Genomic DNA, 20,422 nt, shown 5'->3' with positions numbered 1-20,422 from the left:
GATGGACGAAGGAAGGAGGACATAAACAGCAGACGAGGGCAGGCAAAGGGGGCATTCCTCGCTAAGAGAAGTCTACTGGCATCAAAAAAGGCCTTAATTTGATGACGAAATTTCTGTGAATGTACGTTTCCAACACAGCACTGTATGGTAGGGAAACATGGACTCTGGAAAACCGGAACAGAAGTGACTAGATGCATTTGAGATGTGATGCTACAGAAGAATGTTTAAAATAACTGATAAAGTAGGAAATGAGGATGTTCTCCGCAGATTCAGTGAGGTAAAAAATATTTTGAGAACGCTGACAACAAGAAGGGACATGTGTTAAGACATCAGGGAATAGCTTTCGTGGTAGTGGAGGGAGCTGTAAAGGGTAAAAACTGTAGAGGCAGACTGAGATTGAAATACATCGATCAAATAAATCAGTACGTAAGTTGCAAGAGCTACTCTAAGAGGAAAAGTTTGGCTCGAGAAGTTCATGGCAGCCCGCGTCAAATCAGTCAAAAGACCGAAGAAAAAAATCAACATGGAGTGAGATCACCTTGTACTCATCCATGCAGTATGTAATCAAGATAGGCATGGATACATTTCAAGCGAATATAATTCTATTTGGCTTCCATGAAGCCCACATAGCATCAACACCTGTTTTTGGAGGTACTGTGAGGAATTAGTTACTCATTAACTTTATCTCAGAAACGTTCGAATGGCGACGTGTCAAACAGATGAGTACCCAACGAAATCAATTGGACTCATCGTTATTGGATGACCGGTAACATTTTCCTCGACACTTGTGACCGGGAATTGTCGTGCTGAAACATTGCGTCTTAACTTTCCTGCAGGAGGTGCGAAACCATGGCCTTTTACTTTCTATGATAGTGTGGTTACTACTAAGATTTCCCACAGTATCCAGGAATCAAGATTGCTTGTTGTATCGCATCGAACCATCAAACTTGACATTGAACCACTATGCCACCAAAGAACGAACACGATCTGAATGTAGTGTTTTTCGAAAATAGTGCGTTTTGTCCCTCAACAGACAAGCGACACCGGTCATACACTTACCGAAGTTTGCGGTACATGAAGATCGTGGACGACGGAGGCGTGCGAAATGAAATACACACTAACTCTACAGCCATCAGCTTTTCAAAAATGGTTCAAATGGCTCTGAGCACTATAGGACTTAACTTCTGAGGTCATCAGTCCCATAGAACTTAGAACTACTTAAACCAAACTAACATAAGGACATCACACACATCCATGCTCGAGGCAGAATTCGAACCTGCGACCGTTCCAGACAGTAGCGCCTAGAACCGCTTGGCCATCCTGGCTGGCCCATCAGCTGTGAAGGATTTTGTACAACCTGTGAAGTTCATTTGGGAAAAACGACGGTTATCACGTAATCTGATTACATTGACTTGGCATATACCAAATCACTTTTGTACACGAAGATCTGTCTCTGTTAGTTTCACACATTGATCATCATCATAACAGTATATATTCTATACTCCCAAAAGAGCGTGACACCTATTTCGTGGAGGCTGATATTTCAGGCTTTCAGAAGTCACGCACATGATTATAATGTGGCCTACGACATCGAACAGTCATACCCGACATTATATTTTCTGTTCGGACTTCGCTTGCTGGCTCTTCATAGAATGAGTGTGGCGCGACACAAGCCTTCCCAGTCATGCGTGAGAGGACAAGATGAAAGTGAGGCTGCCTACCGAGCAACTATGTTAGTTTGGTTGCCGACCTGCAAGGCGTTAACTTGGAATACCAGGGCAATTCGGAAAGTAAGCTCGTATTCTTCGCGAAATGGAAACCACTGTCATAATCAGAAATATTTTATTTGGAACAGTTAGCGACTGCTTCCTGCCACTGCTCTACGTAGTCACCACATTTGTCGTAGCGTTGTACCAACTTTCCAATACCCTCGTCATAGAACGCAGCCGCCTGGGCTTCCCGCCAATTCTCTACGCTCATCTATAGCTCGTTGTCTGTGCGAAAATGTTGTCTTCATAGCCAGTAGTTTCTGTGAGCAGAGATGAAACACAGAGGGAGCCAATTACGACCTGTAGTGAGGGTGATCAAACACTTGCCATCGAAAACGCTGCAGGAGCATTTTCATTGACCCTGCAGATTGCGACCGAGAATTGTCACGAAGTAGGAACCATATGACAGTTCTGTAACGCAGGCCGCGTGACATCAGGCGAAAGCTCTCACCTGGACCTCTTACTTGGCGAAAGACGATATTTTCTAAGCATCTTTATGTGCTCACCACGCGCTCAGAACTGAAACGAGTGATGTAACCGGCAGATATACTAGAGACACTGTCGAACACATTGCGAGGTGCCGGAGCTAGCAGTGTATTTACCACTAAATTCTTCTAGAATCTACATATGTAAATGATGCTCTAAGCCCCCCCCTATTCTAACTCCGACTTTTGCTGTTGTACAAGGATTAAAAAAAAACGCGAACTGACTCTAATCAACCCTGCCAGTGGAGTAGAAGAGAGTTTGGCACCTGCAATAATTTAATTTGATAAATAAGTTAAATAAACGAAGGTTTCATTAACATAGTGAGGAATGATAGGGTTGCTCTACCGATTAACAGAATGAAAGTTCTGTCCAAAATAACAATATGATTTATTAAGATTAAACACAAAATAATAAACAAAAACACCTGAAACATTTACAATACATCAAATTGGCTCAAATTGGATACTCAAACAAACGCTGTGAATGTGAAGTTGTGCCTAAACTAGATTGTGAGGATTATGATGAAGTGGTATGTGGAGCCAATTCCTTGCAACTCAAATCTTAAGAGAAAACACATAGCCAATCCGACATTAATTGCTGCTACCCAAGACAGAAGAAAGTTAGAAAAAAGACGAACAGGCGCGCTCTGCTGAGCTCTGATTATCACCTAGGAAAATCCCTGTCTGCCGGTGCTGCGGACATACATTACCAATCTGTCTTCTTAACTGCAAGAACACGATTTGGCGTACCGGAGGCGATGGCTGGTTGCTTCGACGGCCCGTCGTGGTGATGATAATGTCGCGAGGATAGCCCGAAACAAATTATCCTGGCCTGGTTGTTCCAGACTAAAGACTTCCTAGCAATACAAATGCGCCTCTGAGGGAGACGAAGAAAGCTCGCCACACAATCACTGACGGTACAGTGATTGATTTTAACAAGCGAAGTCACCCAATAACTCCGGTACAGTCAACATTAGCCAAAACTGCTCAAGACAGACAACATAGGCCTCTTGTACACAGAACGCTCAATTGCCAACTGTGCACGGAAAGTTATGTTGAAGTCGAAACTTCAGCAACTTCGTCAAACAGTTACAATTAAATAAAAGTATATTAGGCAGCCCACGGAAGGCAGGCTGACCCGAGCAGCGAGAGCTCAGTCTTGTAACCTACTTCCACCGAAAGGCGAGAGACGACTCCACACAAGAGCACCCGTACAGGCCGAACACACAACATTCCCGCCCCCAGGACAGTGGCCGTGGTTAAACGTTCCAATCAGCAACTCGAAAACCGGCGGAAAATTCCACTCCATTGCCGGAACACTACCATTCCACCAATGGAGATTCTTGGCGCCAATTTCTGCGCTGATTTTGCTACGTCACAGAGCTATGCCCTGAGCAAGCCAATCACAGTTACTATTTTGCAGAAAGCGCGGGAATTTTCCCGCCACAACTGCCTGGGTACACAAGTCATTCCCACGCCTCGGTGGTAGCCCGCCAGAAAGTGTTTTCGCTAAGTTTCTGCGAAGTAACGGAACCTCTAGCCCAGCCGCTACTTCAGACCCCTCCGGGCGTGTCTTTTGACAATGTTGGCGTCTGCAAAGCATTCACTCGACTTCCTCACACCCGTCGGCTTAACCCTTCCAGATCAGCAGAGCCCACCTGTCACCGGACCACCCGGGTGACGAAAGACGCTGTGTGGGAAGTCCGCGTGTGAAGGAATAGCGACTTTTCACTGCATGCAACTAGAGAGGAAAATCATAAGATAGAAATATGAGAGGGGGCTCATGCCTCCTCTCAACAAATGTGCAAAGCTTTATTAGATTTTTCACTGTGGTTTCCATTTCTTGACCGATCGCAACTTACTTTCCGAATATCCCTTATACGTCCAGCTCGGAATTTATCGCTGTGGGTTTACTTAAGGCACATGTCCCAATTTGCTAGCGGCATTCTTGAAAATCCGTATAAGATGCGCTTATCTACAAAATTCGATTTCCGAAAAGCGTTCGATGCTGCCACATTGTCAACTGCCAAACAATCAAAATGGATGACTGATCGGGGAATATATCACTAGAAAATGGACAAATGTTCCACAGGAATGAGGATAACGTTGAGAGTGCCCACACAGAAACGTAATAAAACCTATGTTTACAGCTACGTCTATATCCACATGGGTATTCGGCAAATCAGAATAAAGTCACTACCAGAGTCTTTATCGAACCACCTTCACAGTTCTCAGATATTACAATCTCATATAGTGCGCGGAAAGAATGAACATCTAGATCTTTCCATGCGAACTCTGATTCCCTTATTTTATCAAGGTGATCGTTTCTCCCTATGTAAATCGGTGTCTACAAAATATTTTTCATTCTGAGGACAAAATTGGTGACTGGAATTTCGTAAGAAGATTCCTCTTCAACGAAAAACGCCATTGTTTTAATGATGTCCATCCCAAATCCTGTATCATTTCAGTGACACTCTCTCCCCTATTTCACAGATAATACAAAACGTGCTGCCCTTCTTCGAACTTTTTCGATGTACGCGGCCAGTCCTATCTGGTAAGGATCCCACACGGCGCAATAGTATTCTAAAAGTGGACGGACAAGCATAGTGTAGGCAGTCTCTTTAGTAGAACTGTCACATGCCAATGAGCACAGTCTTTGGTTGTCCTTCTCCTCAACATTTTCTATGTGTTCCTTCCAATTTAAGTTGTTCGTAATTGTAATTCCTAGATATTTAGTTGAATTTATGGCCTTTAGGTTTGACTGATTTATGGTGTAACCGAAGTTTAAAGGATTCCTTTTAGCACTCACGTAGATGAGCTCACATCTTTCGATATTTAGGGTCAATTGCCAATTTTCGCACAATACAGATATCTTTTCTAAATCGTTTTGCAGTTTGTTTTGATATTCTGATGACTCTGCTTCTCCATAAACGACAGACAACCTAAGACAGTTGCTCTGATTGTCTCCCAAACCATTTTTACACACATAAGAAACAGCAAAGGGCCTATAACACTACCTTGGGGAACGCCACAAATCACTTCTGTTTCACTCGATGACTCTTCTTCAGTTACTATAAACTGTAAGCTTTCTGATAGGAAATGACGAATCCAGTCACACAACTGAGACGATTTTCCATAAGCACAAAGTTTCACTACAAGCCACTTGTGTGGTAAGCTGTCAAAAGCCTTCCGGTAATGCAGAAATACGAAATCCATTTGAAATCCCTTGTCAATAGCACTCAACACTTCATGCGAGTAAAGAACTAGTTGTTTTTCTCAAGAACTATACCTTCTAAATCCGTGTTGACTGTATGTAAATAGGTCGTTTTCTTCGAGGCAATTCATATGTTCCAACACAATACATTTGTTTCAAAATCCTGTTAATGATATGGGCCTGTAATTTAGTGGATTACTCCTACCACCTTTCTTGAATATAGGTGTGACCTGTGCAGAAACGATTTATCAGACAGTATCTACAACAATCTCATATCATCGTATGGTGATACCGGTATTTGCAGGAAGTTATCGTCCTTAGATGACCGTTACAAAATGCACGAAGACTTGGACAAAAGTTACACTTAGTGCAGAGGATGGAGTGTGAATAAATGTAAGCTAATAGATTATGCTTACATCAAGCAGAAAAAATCCGACAGTATCTGATTACAAGACCTTGATCATGTATCAGCACTATTTAGAGATAATACTAAGAAGCGACACCAAATGAGATGACACTACAAAATAAGTAATAGGTACAGTGAATGGAATACTTATATTTGTTGTAAGAGTTTTCGGAATGTGTGGTGCGTCTTTGAAGGAAATCCCAAGCGAACCGCCAGGACGACAAATTACAAAGCGTTGTTCCAATGTTTGGAGTCCTTGTCAAGTAAATGTGATACGACATCGAATTCATAGACGCGCTGCTAGGATGGTAACAGATCGGTAAAACCCATATGAAACTGTAACAGAATTGCTGGACTATCTTAAACAGGAATCGTTAGAAGAAAGATGACGTCGATCTCGCGAAACCATGTTGGATGAATTTAGAGGAGCTATATTCGAAGAAAACTTAGCAAATATTATGGTGCAGCATCGTATGTCGCTCGCAGGGACCATGGGAGTGAGATAAGATAGATTAAGGTAGGTACAGGTTCAAACAGATTGTCATTTTTGCCTCGCTCAATACGCGATTGGAGTAGGAAAGCCAATCGGTGATACTGCTGCTATGAACTTTCCACAATACACTCTACAGTGTGTTGCAGAAGTTATATGCAGAATTTTTCACGTAAGCTGTAAGCGAGGATTATGTAACAGGGAACACGTATTTTGAATTTCCTTGGTACAGATTTCTGAGGAAGGTTAACAAATAGCGCAATTTTTTGAATGATAACATTCTGCCATTTGGTGGACTGGCTTTCATTCCGTTTTCATTACTGTACAATTTCAGCTGTGTGGCCTTTTTCAAATAATTGTATAATGCAATCCGTCAGAAGAACATACTGAGGTAACAGTACAGTATTCATGAAGGGTAATGCAATGGACAAAGGCCCTAAGGGGTTGGCCGGATTTTACATTGAAATATATGACATCTAGTACTTCCGTGACAAATATTGTAGTGACTACCATGTGGAAAGGTAAGCGAAAAAAAATTTTCATCCACCCAGTGGCCGCCATTGTGGCAGGACGTCATCACGCAGGCGAACTGACAACGCTGTGGGCCATACTACAACGAAAACATTACTGAAAAATTTCATTGCAAATTGTAATTTAATATACATCATTTTAAAACCGATTTTTGTATCCATGCGGTGAAAAAAAGTGAAATGTAAAATAGTCCAGACTTTTTTTTCCAAAGTATGCTAGGGGAGAGTACTGTACTTTGGAACACTTTTCAGACCTTCGCATCTTGCTATCCCTGCAGCATAAATTTACTATATTTTCTTACTCCATTTTTAAATTATAGAATGCTCTTTATGTGTGGTGCAGTCTTTTTCTGAAACCTCAAAAGTACTTCTGAAAAGTAAGATTTTTCAAAATGTGAAAAAACTGTTTCAAGTTATAACCTGTTACTGCACCCAGAAACGAATATTCTATTCAAATTTGCCAGCATCTCGTGGTCGTGCGGTAGCGTTCTCGCTTCCCACGCCCGGGTTCCCGGGTTCGATTCCCGGCGGGGTCAGGGATTTTCTCTGCCTCGTGATGGCTGGGTGTTGTGTGCTGTCCTTAGGTTAGTTAGGTTTAATTAGTTCTAAGTTCTAGGCGACTGATGACCTCAGCAGTTGAGTCGCATAGTGCTCAGAGCCATTTATTCAAATTTAATCTTGTTGCTATAGAGAAAATGTTTGTCAGTAATGTACATGTACACAACCGTTCGTATCTTACATTGTTACTCTGCTACACACTAACAAACAGTAATTGAAATCAAATTAAGCACCAGTATTATCAGAAACAGTCAGAAGTTAAAACATTTTGAAACAGTAGCTATTGGCAACTAACATAAATTCCCACTTTCAAGACAGGGGAAACTCTTAAGACATTAAATAAATTCAGTCAATTTGCAGATATCACTATTTTGTGCTAGAAGACCTTTCCCAGTTTCAAGGGACAATGTATAGGTTAACCGATCCCACGTTATGTAACTAGTTTTAAAGATATACAGAATTTCACTCATAAATAAACTCTGTAACTGAAGAATTAATAGAATCCTCCAAATAGATTTCACATATTATACAACAGTTAAATATGTAGAACTGATAATGCACACATAAAAAAGTGTTGCATCATCTCGGTTTCAAGGTCTCCTGAACATTGGTCTCGAATGTGTCAATAACGAATAACGCAGTTCTCTAGATTTCCCATAAATGTCACTCAATCCACACAAAAATGTGAACAACCATTCATGTGTACTGCCTACGCGACGGAGTGGGTAAGACAGCCAGTCAGTCCCACTCATAAAACCACGAGGGAAGTCCGTAGTTCCACCATGCCGAAGAGGTCAGTTCCGAAGTTTGATCATACCAAAACTGTTTCGATGTGTCAGGAAGGGCTCTCATCAAGGGAAGTTCCCAGACGTCTCAAAGTGAATCAAAGCTACGTTGTTCAGACATAGAGGAGGTACAGAGATATAGGAACTGAAGATGACATGCCTCGCTCAGGCGGCCCAAAGGGTACTACTCCAGCTGATGACCTCTACTTGCGGATTTTAGCTCGGATGATCCCTGAGAGGAAAGCCACCATGCTGAATAAAGATTTTCGTGCAACCGCAGGACATCGTGTTTCTACTCAAACTCTACGATATAGGCTGCGTAATGTGCAGCTTTACTCCCTACGTCCATGACGAGGTCAACTTTGACACCTAGACACCATGCAGCGTGGTACAGATGGGCCCAACAGCATGCTGAATGGACATTGTTAGAATTGGCATCAAGTTCTATTCACAAATGAGACTCTCATATGTCTTCAACCAGACAATTGTTGGAGAAGTTATTGGAGGCAGTCTGGTCAGAATGAACGTCTTAGGCACATTGTCCAGCGAGATCCGCAAGATGGTGGTTCTCTGATCTTCTGGGATGACGCTATGTGTACGCCACTGGTCACTGACCGCAATAAAACGGCTATACAATACAGGGAAGACATCATTCAGCGTATAGTGCAACTATATCGGCAGCAATTCGGAGAGGGATTCGTCATAATAGACACAATTCTAAAGCCCATTGTGCATGTCTTGTGAATGTGTTCCTTCATGACAACGAAAGAATAAGAATGGCCAGCATGTTCTCCATACATGAACCCTATCGAACATGCCTGGGATAGATTGAAAAGGGATATTTTTGACAAGATGACCCAAATACCAATCTGAGAGATTTACGCTGAATCGCAGTTGAGCAGTGGGACAGTCTGGACCGACAATGCCTTGATGATATAGTGGACAGTATACCACGACGAATGCAGGCATGCATCAGTGCAAGAGGGCGTGATACCGGTTATTAGAGGTACTGGTGTGTGCTGCAATCTAGAACACAAATTCAGAAAGTCTACATTATTACTGAACAACTTACAATTTTTTTTGTTTTCATGGGCAATAAAGAGAACTGAAATGTTGTTTCTGTGTATAACTATTCAGTTTTAAGATCAGGAAATAGTAGGACCGCGGTGATACAACACTTTTTTTGATGTGTGCATTTTCACACGCTGCAGAAAATACAGTCTCTTGTCTCACAACAACAAAAACAAAAGAAAATGCCAGTAGCTGCTTATGACGGCTTTTAGTGCGCGTTCCTCCCTTTTTTCCCAAAATTAATCGTTTAATTAAACTACTGACAACGAAACATAATGTGTTTCTATCTATACTATCCTTCAGGTACGACAATGTCCCCTACATAACGACCATGTCGAAACTCTCATTTTATAGAGTAGGTACACACTTCATCAGATCAATTACATCTATTGTAATGGTGCAAACTGGTGGGTAAGAAAACTGATAAATTAAAATATGGCATCAAAAAACGTCAGAATGGCCTAAAACGTGCCTCGTGGTTAGATGTGCAAGTGTTTAGTATTTCAGTGAAATCACTGGAAGTAGGTGGGAGTAACATCATCTACATTCTGTATATGAGGACAGATTACGCAGCTGGTTTCTCATTCAGATATTAATGAGAGGATAGTGTTATTTCTCAAGTGTGAGGGAGAAACATCGGATAAAGTCTAGAATAGGACCAGTGGCCCACTTATGCATTTCCTGCGGGAATCTTGTCAGCACTTGGCGTGAGGTACGATGGGAACAAAAGAAGATGTGTGAGCTGTTTCTGTTACGTAGCCACAGAGAGAACAGCAGGCACACGACGTGTTTAGAAGTAATGCATTGAAAGAAAGAGTGAGACACTGCTGTAAACGTAAATTTAATTGCTCCCCGTTTGAGTCGCAGCCGTTTAAACTGTGCTAGTATCTGCAAACCAAGGACAGCGTCGCGACCCGTGACGTATTAGACAAAGCAGTGAAATATTTCTCGTATTTCTCTGCTCTTTTTTAGCTCTGCAATCGATCTGCACGAGCACGCTGAGTACGTGGATCAATTTTATTTATTAAATCGTGGGAGAAACTAGAATGATCAATGTTTTCTTAATTAAATCATGGGAGAAGGTAGGTGGATCAATGTTTATTAATAAATCTAACGTGCGTCCAAGGGCGCCCATACGATAGTTTGTGAGGGGGGAAGGGGGAACCCTGTGTAATACTGACCTTTACATGCTTTTCTTGAAAGAAAACACTTAAAAACGCTATACCTCTTCTTTTCCCTGAGAGGTGTGGGAAGGGGGGGGGGGGAGGCCTGATTTTAGGTATGGGCGCCCTTATGTGCGAATCTATCATTACTAAACATTGATTCACGTACCTTCTTCCATGATTGAATTAAGAAAACATTGATCCTCTTAACTCAAAGTGGCGGCTTTTGCTGTAGTTCCAGATGATTTCATCCATACAAACCTTTCAGTCTTTGAGAGACATTTCACCACCACATTCGGTTCATTTTCGTGTCTCTGTAATTAATCCATGAGACATGCACCAACGGACGACGTCCCGTGTAGAACTAAATCACTTAAATCATTCGACTTTACAGAACTCGCTGACATAATCACAAAATATTTATTTCAGAATTGACCAATACGACAAAAAACAGCAAACAAGAAAATAGTTTCAATTTTGGCGCTAGAAATACATTGCATCTGGTGAGAATCGTTCCACTGGCTACGCGAAACTGAGGCGTTGCCAACTTATGAGGATTAGATACGCACCGCTATGACTGCCGCTCGGTCTGATCTAGACTTCAGCCGAAACGTCTACCAGCACGTGTCGGAATTCGATTATATGGCATCACTGAGTTCAGGAGGGTCTTACACAACGTCACGAACGATCTGAACGGTTCCACGCGACTAGCGCTCGAAAGGATAGATACAGTGTTCACTCGGTCGAACACAATCGTATAGCCACGTCACTTACCTTCAGTCAGGAAATGGGCTTTTCTGCAACAAAACAAGTGGCATCATGGATAATGCGACGCCCGGAGCACCAAGAACTGTCAGCACGGAGACAATAGCCACGGTTTCCTTGAGGCTTTAGCAGAGGGAGGCTACAGTGGTGCGCTCTAAGACAACACTTGTCACAGAAATGGAATTACGTCGTCTTCCTCAGAAGTCTCTGTCCTGCGTACAGCATCACGATGGACGCATCTGTGTATGAAGGCTCTAAGTAGAACTAATCTGGCCAGACTGCGTTCCCTTAGTTCCAGCACCCTTCATGATGGTATGGGGTGTCATTGGCTACAAAACCGTCGCTTCCGATAGGCTTACACAAATTCTGTAATTCAATCCGCAAGCTCTACATTTCAGCCATGTTAAGGTCAGTGATTTTGCCATATTTTGGATGTCTCTGTGACAATGTCACGTAATGAGACAACGCAAGACCGCATATAGGCTTATTCAGAAGTGATGGTCAATAATTCAGTAGGTAAAGTACAGGCCAAAAGTAGCTAAAAAACTCCAGTAAACATGGTTCCACAAACAAAGCGTGGTCGAGATGGAACACATTTTGTGTTGCGGTTCATCGGTGTCTAGAAACGGATGGCGTCTCTAAACGTTAAAATAGGTGTTAGAATTGTTGTCCATGCGCCTGACTGCAACGTTGAACTCGTCTCTGAAATGAGTTGCAAGTCATCTCAGGCAATCCTGACGAACTCTGCACACAGTAGAAGGCTACCTCAATTCGCAAGCGTAATTCCTCAAGAGAGGGTCAATCCGTCCAAGTTAATAACAGGCGCTGGCCCCGGTGGCCGAGCGGTTCTAGGCGCTCCAGTCCGGAAGCGCGCGACTGCTACGGTCGCAGGTTCGTATCCTGCCTCGGGCATGGATGTGTGTGATGTCCTTAGGTTAGTTAGGTTTAAGTAGTTCTAAGTTCTAGGGGGCTGATGACCTCAGATGTTAAGTCCCATAGTGCTTAGAGCCATTTGAACCATTTAAAAACAGGCGGACTCATAAATGCATATGTGCTGGAGCATCGTCATTCATGAATCACCTGTTCAGGCGGTCCTTCAGTAGAACACCATCATGTAAAGTACAGTCCGCAGAAACCGACTGTTATCCGGTTAGATAGGATGTATGCTCCTATTGTGAGGTCACCGAGCAGTCCTGCCAAGACGTTCAACGAATAGCTCTGCTGATATCGTGATACGTGTGTTGCTTTAGGACTGACATCGGCCCAAATATGACAGTTGTGGCAGTTGAAAATACCGTCACGGGTAAATGCAGCCTCATCCGTGAACAGAATACTGCTTATAAACAGTGTATCAGGGTACACTATACAAGACAACAACTGTCTGGCGCAGTTGGTAGATCGGTTACTGCTGCTGCAATGGCAGGTTATCAAGATTTAAGTGACGTTGAACGTGGTGTCAGAGTCGACGCACGAGTGATGGGACACAGCATCTCCGTGGTATCCATGAATTGAAATTTTCTCGTACGACCATTTCACGAGTGTACCGTTAATCCGACAGCGCTGCGACCGGAAAAAGTTCCTGCAATAAAGGGACCAATGACGACTGAAGAGAATCGTTCAACGTGACAGAAATGCAATCCTACCGCAAATTGCTGCAGATTTCAATGTTGGGCCATCAATAGGCGTCAGTGTACGGACCATTCAACGAAATATCAACGATATGGGCTTCTGGAGCCGAAGGCCCACTCGTGTACCCTTGATAATTGCACGACACAGAGCTTTACGCCTCGCCTGGCCCGTCAACACCGACCTTGGACTGCTGATGACTGGAAACATGTTGCCTGGTCGGACGAGTCTCTTTTCAAATTCTATCGAGCGGACGTCTATGGATATGGAGACAAGCTCATGAATCCAAGGACCATGCATGTCAGCAGGGGACTGTTCAAGCTGGTGAAGGCTTTGTAATGGTTTGGGGCGTGCGCAGTTGGAGTGATATGGGACCGCAGATACGTTTAGGTACGACTCTGACAAGTGACACGTACGTAAGCACCCTGTCTGATCACCTGTATCCATTCATGGGCAATCCCAGCAGGGAAATGCGATAAATACACGTCCAGAATTGCTATAGAGTGGTTCCTGCAACACTCTTCTGAGTTTAAACACTCCAGCTGGCTACCAAACTCCCCAGACATGAACATTGTTGAGAATATCTGGGATGCCTTGCAACGCGCAGTTCAGAAGAGATCTTCACCCTCTCATACTCTTACGGATTTATGGACAGCCTTACAGGATTCATGGAGGTAATTCCCCCCAGTACTACTTCAGACATTAGTCGACTGGCCACGTGCTGCGGCACTTCTGCGTGCTTTCGGGAACCCTACACGATATTAGGCAGATGACCAGTTTCTTTGGCTCTTCAATTTATGGGGGGCGTTTAGCACGTAAACAATGTAATCCACTGAAAAGAGCGAGATTATGATTAAAAATTCACAAATTACCGCTTATTGTTTCGGAGTCACAACATGTGCTGTCCAGGACTAAACCGACCGGGATAACTGTGCGGAAGAGAACGTTGTCGTGGAGTTACCAAATCCATTTTGAATAAGGGATATATTTTGTTTCTTCGCAACTGGTACTCCTCCCACATCATTTCTTTAAATTCACACTAGAAAAAAAAATGTTATCGGGACAGTACCTATCAAAAGTGAAATATGCGAAAAACATTCAAAAACAAACTTTAAAGAAAGGCGAATGTTTATGGAGAAATTGTAATATTTTGTTGACTCTGAGATAGAAAGACAAACGTGACGTGTGTATGCTATCAACGAAACACTAAAGTCTAGAGATGACTGAACACATTGACCAACAGTTTAGAAAAACAATGAAGCGCAAATGTAACCCTTAATACATTAAGTGAATGGTTGGAATGGATAGTCAAGATCAGATGTTGATCTGTTTTCTAATCATGAAGAAACTCGTCAGACGGTACCGACAAGCTTTTTGTATGTCTTATACGACTCTATTCAATACGTACGTCGTGCACAAAACTATACACGCACAAACAAAGAAAACGTTTGTTGATTACTGAATAAAAATAGCAGAAGCAATTCTAAAGATGTACAATTTCCTCATTACGAAAAACGTGCAAAACCTTCAGTAGGTGTAACACCTATTCGACTCCAAGCGCAATACTGGGACCATTTCCCAAAACATATTGACTTGACGCCTAGAAAAAGACTGCCAACAAGAATATGCCGAGTTTGCAAGGATTATAATTTTGATTAAAGTATTGTTTATATGCACCAGTTTGTAGATATTTTGGTGTTTTGAAGTATTGTTTCACATAAGGAAAAAGAATTAAATTAGTGTTGACGGCCGGAAGGGCAATATCGTGTCAAACAAAAAGAAAACATCTGCGTGTAGCCACTTATCAGGCATCCACATTTCGGCTTTTATTGTGATTCTCTCGTGCATCATGCTGGCCTATTGAAGACGCTTCGTCTCCGACTGCTATAGCACGAATTTCGTCGAACTAAGCGGTAAGGCTAGGGATTAATACATTACTCAACCATGACAGCGCCCTTGCACTCCGAAACTCGCTATAACAGACCTATTGATGAAGTCTTATGGGTTATCTTTTGTGCCTAGTTGAATGGTCCTTGAGGGACATGATAATACTTTTGTCAAACAATATTCCTATTTGTGAACTACCACATAACGATTCCTAATATTATTTCAGTTAAAATGCTTACGAAATTACGCCAATTACATTCATGAACAGTAAAAATCTACTTCTTTTGGATATGCTTCTACATAGGTAAAGTACTTGAAAAATTAATATTTGTAAACCACTGATGTTTCTACCATCTTTGTTCTTCAACAATTGTAGTTGCTCTATCTGACAAAATGCGACACTAGATCGGCTCCTCCTTCTTGTTCTGGCATCGGCGTAGCAGGGGTGTAAGTTTATTCGATGTATCTTTTTGCCAATAATAAATTGGACCATTATATTTCAGACTTGTTTTCATACTGTAAAACGAGAATCTTCTCCTGTTTTAACTGAAATATACTTTTAGTTTCCAGCCGTTTACACAGCATTGGATATGTCTTCTTTGGTGATACAACAATGAAGAGTCTTAAGCACGGAATCGTTAATTATTATTATCCTTAAATATTCGAGCCTGCACCTTAATTCGAAGTCCGATTAACTTGTTACAAAATGATTTCTTTTGTATGAATATTAACTACAAACATGGTCATTCGTCACCAAGCACGTCATTAACCGAGAATGAATTTATTTGCCTGAAGCTCATTTTTATCGTTCTGTTAAAGTCAATGAATATATTTTCATTTAAAGTAGAAAATAATCTGTATTTGCAACAGTTTCAGTTAGAAATGACAATAACTGCACTTATTCTTTTTTATCGCCTGTGGAGTGGAGCCTTTTGTTTGAAGCTTTATGGTACTTATTACCTGGAAAATTAATCAGTTTATACGAAAGGAACCACTTAAAGTGGCGTCCGTTTATCAGAAACTAAATGTAATTTTTTTGAATTTTCTGTACATCCCAAATTTTGTCTTTACGTAACTACAAATTGTATTCTTCACTGTCATGTTCAGATACATTTTCAGTGATACAACCTGGTGTGGAGTAACGAAGTAAATACGTAAGAAATATAAAGAAACTAAAGTTTAAAAACTTTCAAAACAGTATCTAAATAAAATTTTCTGATACGAATGATATGATACAATCTTAATGACGCCGACTTACATAAGGTAAAGGTCTCACTGGTTATCTCTCTGCATGTATATTTTATAAAATTTTATCAATCAGGTAGTTAATTCCCGGACCATAGTCTGTCTCAAGTCTATCTTGGGAATTTGTTAGTTAATTACGTTATTCACGAAATAACAAAGTCAACAATATGGCTGATTTTATGCACAGTGCGGACAGTATGGAATAGCTGTAGTATCTTGTTTCTGCAGATCGATGTTTTCTTGCTGAAAATTCGCAATTTGAGCCAATATTAATTGTATTTTGGTGTTTAAAAAGGATATACAAGACTCATTAAAACGATTTCAGATATCCGTGGCACAGTAAAAATAGGTAAAATTCTAAATATGGAATCTATATAAAACAACGGTCACGTATCACATACCGATGGCAGGGAATCTACTAAAACAACGGTCACGTATCACATACCGATGGCAGGGAATTTACTGATCCGACAGTTTGTAACGTAGAATCTTCAAGAGGTTGAAGGTGAGGAGTTTATTCCACAAACCAGTCACACTGCAGACCCGTTTCTGGAGTTGTATAAAAGAATAGAACAACGACGAATGCAGATTTCTATTGATTATCATTAAAGCAGGACTCCTTTCAGTCCAACACTGGCTGCCTAACAATTTGATATACAAAGACAGAATTTACTCGTGAATTTGCGAAATGGATGTCTGAAAAAGATGCACAGATTAATGAGAAGCTGAATTACAAGTTACTGTACATCAGTACAGTACTAGAGCATCATCAGAATGAGATGCTTCAGGAGAACTAATTCAATCTGAGTTGTATCAGATTAACCCAACACGAAGTAGGGACTTCTCTGATTTGTGTCACAATGTTTTCCACTGTTAAATGAACTACGTGTGACACACCACCCCTTAGTAATAGGACAGGTCCTGCTTACAGCATTCCGGATCAGTTTGATAGGATACATCGAGATGATGTAGATCATGTTAGCCCTTCGTCTAACCGTGTATCGTATAATTGGGGTAGCTTCTACTTTGTCGTATGTTCTTTTGCAGGAATGTTTGCTAAAGCGTGGGCAGTTCCAGGTCTTCTCACCTCATAAAAAAAAGCACGCATCCAGTCATTTTCATAATATTGTTTAAATGAGTTTTATCTGAGACGTGGTCTTATTTACAAAAAAAAATAAAAATAAAAAATAAATGCCGTTCACTACAGGATTTACAGGGAATAGTAACACAATTGGTAATAGAAACTGCTGAGTGTCATCAGTCTTGTAAACAATTCAAAAAGGCCTTTTTTCTAATATTGGTCTACATGTGTACAGGAAAGTCTCAGAAAAGAAGTTTATAATCGAGAGCCCTTCTATAGCCGATAAGGTAGTTCACATAAATACTTCGAAAAATGTTTGACCGAAGCATAAAATTAGGATGAACCGATCTCGCACCAAGAAATGCTGCGGATTCTTCCAAGGTATCAGAGGAAAATTAGTACACATTCCTGAAACAAAATTACAGCATTTTATATCGATGCTGGACTCTGCTGATTTGATTACAGCACTTTATATCGATGCTGGACTCTGCTGACTTTATACATGAGGACTGTAAAAGAAGTAATATCAATTGCACCGGCCACTCCACTCCACCGAGTAACCGTATCAACAATCAACGAATAACAAACGATTGCCACAACAGCTGTGTAGCACCGTCAGTTGGGCCTGTGATGAATAACCTTATGCAAGGAAATCAAGAGTCCAACAAACCTAAATAAAAGAAGACGACACAACAGTCGGTACAATCCCGGCTACTTTGCCAGTGAGTGGTAATACAGTTATCACAATTGGTGGAGTACTAAGAAATCATGATCAATCAAACAGAAATAATGCTATGTTACTTATAATCCGTCTTGACTGCAAAAATGTTTATTCACATGACCGGTTTCGCTTCATCTAGAACCATCTTCAGATCTGAAACGACAATGATACTACTTTACTATTTCACAAATGCAAACTTTTTTCATCCTATCCGATCAACATTTGATGTTGATTTTGGGCATTTTGTACCTAATCAGTTACAAAACTGGGAGGCACTCCTGAATTTATTGAAAAAAAAAAAACAGAGTGTTTATGGTCCAAAGACTGTCAAGTATCTTTTCATTCTATTAAGTTAGCCTTGATAAATCCTTAACTAGTGCACCATCATGATGTATCTAAAAACATCTGAATTGGAGCAGGTGCTATCTTCTAGCGTTTGAGAACCTGCTTATTCCAAATCGATAAAGTTGAGGAGCCGGCCGCGGTGGCCGTGTGGTTCTAGGCGCTTCAGTCCGGAACCGCGGGACTGCTACGGTCGCAGGTTCGAATCCTGCCTCGGGGATGGATGTGTGTGATGTCCTTAGGTTAGTTAGGTTTAAGTAGTTCTAAGTTCTAGGGGACTGATGACCTAAGATGTTAAGTCCCATACTGCTCAGAGCCATTTGAACCATTTGAACCAATAAAGTTGAGGGCAAACCTTACATTTGCATCATAGGATTCGTTAGCCATGTCCCTTGTGAGTATGAAGGGGCGATTCTACAACTGAATTAGAGACTTTAGCCACATGGACTTTTAAAAAGACCCATTATTGCATTTATGGTAATCATGTCAAAAAAATTTTTTGTGATTATTAGCCTCTGAGTTTTCTTTTAAGCTGCAAACTCTTACACACCCAGCTAGCATGCTAGTCTTTATTTTTGCTGGAATGTGATTTAAATAATTCATATTAGTGGAAACAGTAATGTAGTGGTATATGCCTCATTTTGCCTTCCACAAGAACTTCCACAATTCCCAGAATTAACTGAACAAACTTCAGGCTACAGAATCTTCCGTATAAAGAAGGATAGCACTTACAGGCAATATTATATAGACGTAAGTAAGAGTATGGAGACTCTCCAAGGTAAATAAATGCTGTCGAAACGAACTACATTCAAAATCGGTAACTAAACCACGACAAATGATGTCGATTGATGTTTCCATTCCCATGCCACAAGCTTTAGATGGAGTAAAATGCTTGGTCACTCTTTATAGTATCTTTTCCAAATATTCAGGTTGTACGAAAACAAAATCTACCACAGTAATACTTATTATTGAAAGCATAATAAATAACTCTGAAGGATTGGTATGCCTGATACATTACTATCAGAACTATACTAGAGCAAACTGAAAAGCATTCCTACAGTGACAACAAATTAACTGCACAACTTCAATGAGAGACAAACTCTGTGAAAAGTTTTTACAGAAATTAATCGATACATCAGTGCTTACACTGCCACTCGCCAAACACAGTGGGCTGAGTACCATTGGCCTTTGAAACAAATAGGCAATAATTTATTACACATCATTACATAATATATAGCACCTGAACAAATTCTTAGCGAATCAAAAAGAAACAAGTGTATCGACCCACTTCCCCAAATTCTGAGGAAGGAAAGCTACTGAGAAGAGAAAATATGACACACGTTGATTACATTAATAGAAAACGCTCACCTAAGAAAAGAATACTCTGGCATAAAGTTAACACACATGCAAGAATTCCATGTGGAGGATAAAATACTTCAGATGACACATCGAAAACCGTCTTTCTTAAAGAGTAAAAATGGAAAATTAGCAACTATTGTATTCAAGTCCATATAAAATAGTCGGAATACCTCATGAAGGGAGCTTCCTATTATGTTACACGGAGTTAAACAAGATTAAACAGTTATACCCCCACCAGGACTTGAAGAAATATATATGTAGTTTTGAGTTTTTTTCCAAATAGCAATTTGTGTAGACGCATGGAAGCTTTGAGTTACAAATACGTTACTTGCTTTATGAGCATTGACAAAAAACCTAATCACATGATTTAAGTGAGGAAGTACAAGGGTACAAGTAAGCTGCAGTAATTAATATGACCTGTGCTCCTGTAGACATTGTACATAGAATATAAGTGTGTTCTGTATTTAATTAGCTTGTGGTCCAAAGAATATCCATAAATGAAAACTGTATTCTTTCAATTAAATGACAGTTACACACAAACATAGTTCAGCTTTGAACAGTGTGTGTGAGTGACTAGCTAATCCTTTTCATGCTTGGTGTATTTGTATTTCCTTTTCACACTTGGTGTATTTGTATTTTCTTTTTAGAGCGTTTCAGGCAGGAGAAGAACTGTGCTATTAATGGCTACCACCAGTGTTACTAAAAGCTGCGTCTCTTTTGGTAATTATCACTATTTGATTGAGCTATCGACACAGATGAGCTTTGCACAGATCAACAACGTATTCATGTGTTCACTTACAAAAATGCAAATGAATGCTAAGACAAAGGTCATTGTATTTTGCTATTGTTGAAATGGAACGTTGGGTATGCAACAATTAATCACTTGAACTTTGCCGTGCCAATTTTTAAATTTAACCATACAAAA

Source organism: Schistocerca piceifrons, chromosome 8 (genome assembly GCF_021461385.2).
Source record: "Schistocerca piceifrons isolate TAMUIC-IGC-003096 chromosome 8, iqSchPice1.1, whole genome shotgun sequence".
Taxonomy (NCBI): Eukaryota; Metazoa; Arthropoda; class Insecta; order Orthoptera; family Acrididae; genus Schistocerca; species Schistocerca piceifrons.
The sequence above is the reverse complement of the archived record's forward strand: the minus strand, read 5'-3'. Positions refer to the sequence as shown.